Consider the following 2,026-nt stretch of genomic DNA (forward strand, 5'->3'; position numbering starts at 1 on the left):
CATCTACACACACGCACACATCCACACACCCCATCCACACACATGCACACATATGCACCCCCCATCTACACACACGCACACATACACATCCACACACATGCAGATGCACACGCACACACATCTACACACACGCACACACATCTACACACGCGCACACATCTACACACACGCACACACATCTACACACACGCACACATCCACACACCCCCATCCACACACATACAGATGCCCACGCACACGCATACATATGCACACCCCCCCCACATCTACACACACGCACGCACACATCCACACACCCCCATCCACACACATGCAGATGCACACACACATGCACACACGCACGCACAGAAGGCGGTGCCAGGAGGTAGCAGGGCCCCTGCCAAACTGCGGTCACTGTTACCACTGTGAGCCAAAGGCCCCAGGGGGTGCTCAGGTCCAGGTGTGTCCCCTCTGAGGCAGGCTTGTTGCCCCCCGCGACCATTCACAGCCGCAGACCAGGTGGTCAGGCCTCTGACTGCCCCACCTGCAGGGGAGGGTGAGGACAGCCAGGCGCCCTGGGCAGAGCCTGAGATCGAAAGCTGCGTGACCACCCACAGCAAACTTCCTCAGCTTCCGGCTCTTTCTGTGTGCACCAGGGACCGTGCAGCACACCTCGGGGGGGCCCGCGGGTCACGCGAGCGGAGCCGCGCACATCCTGCCGTCCAGCCAATACCGCTCGCCGCGCCCGAGTACTGGGGAAGGGCCGCAGGAATCCATTCACTCTTCAGCTGGTGACCAGCTTCTGAAATTCCGTCTGCTGGAATCAGTGCTGCGGTCTGGTGCCGGGATCCAGAGCTCTCGGACTGATGGACTTGCAGTCTCTGGCAAACCAGGACAGTTTGTCCTCCTTGGGGAGGATACACTAGGGAGTTTGGACAGAGGGCCCTGGGAAGCCTTGGCTTTGTTAGGTGGGGCACCCCTCAGGACCCATATTTGGGTCATACAAGATGCAGATTTCAGCTCAATTGAGGAAAAACATTCTCAGGGTCTACACCATCCAAAGATGGAAGAACTCTTGCTTGAGCGACTGAGCTCCCATCCTTGGATGTAATCAACCAGGAGGTGTAGGCCACTCGGTGAGAATCCTGGGTGGAGTTAAAGCCCCAGAGGGTTTGTGGACTAGATGCTCACTGAGGCCCCCTGTCGCCTGTGAGTGCCCAGTTTCCCACGGAGGGGCTAGAGGGACCTTGCCTTGAGGACTAAGGCTGGCCCAAGGGGGACTTTCCTCCAGAAGGTGGGCGTGGGGTGGGGTGGGTGGGGCGCCGGCTGCAGATGGTGACTGAGCTTAGCCCTTGCCAGTTCCGCAGAGGCCATCTTCCTGGGGCAGGGCCTGGTGGGAGTTACCCCTCTGCAGCAGCTGGGAGCCAGGGGACTGGCCCTGGCACCGCCAGGAAACTGCCACCTCCGCTTGGGTTGCGCTGGACTGCTGATCTCCGGCTGCGGCCAGGCAGAGGCCTCCCCTGGGCCTGCTCACCGGGAATGTCTGCAGCCGGGTTTGGGAAGTGCCCTGGCCACAGCTCCCCCGCTGGGCTGCTGGCCTCCCTAAACTCTGCTCCTGCCCCAGAATCCCAGGTGGGGTTTGCGTGTGTCGCACACGTTCCTGCAGAGTTAAAGGCACTCGGGGCCCTTCCCGGCGGAGGCTAGGTCAGACCCTGGACATGCCCCTGGGCCCCGGCGGGGGCGCTGACGGAGAGTCACCCCGGGCCACCTCCCTCTCTCCTCCCCTCTGCTGCCCGGTGTCTCTCCCGCGCCAGGCTCTGGGTCTCCAGTCTTCTCTGATCCCCCTCTCCCACCTCCCCGGCTGGTGGCTCGGCCCGGGGAGTCTCCCTGGCGCTGCGCCCCGCGTCCCCGCGCCCCTTCTCCCGGCCCGCGCGCCGGCGTCCCCGCGTCTGCGCCCCCCGCGCGCTGCGGTGGCGGCCGGAGAGCGGCGGCCGCGGCCGGGCGGGGGTGCGGGCCCGCGGGGGCGGCGTCGGCGCCTTCCTCCGTC

This window comes from Mirounga leonina, unplaced genomic scaffold (genome assembly GCF_011800145.1).
Source record: "Mirounga leonina isolate KUSES-001 unplaced genomic scaffold, KU_Mleo_1.0 Mir_488, whole genome shotgun sequence".
Taxonomy (NCBI): Eukaryota; Metazoa; Chordata; class Mammalia; order Carnivora; family Phocidae; genus Mirounga; species Mirounga leonina.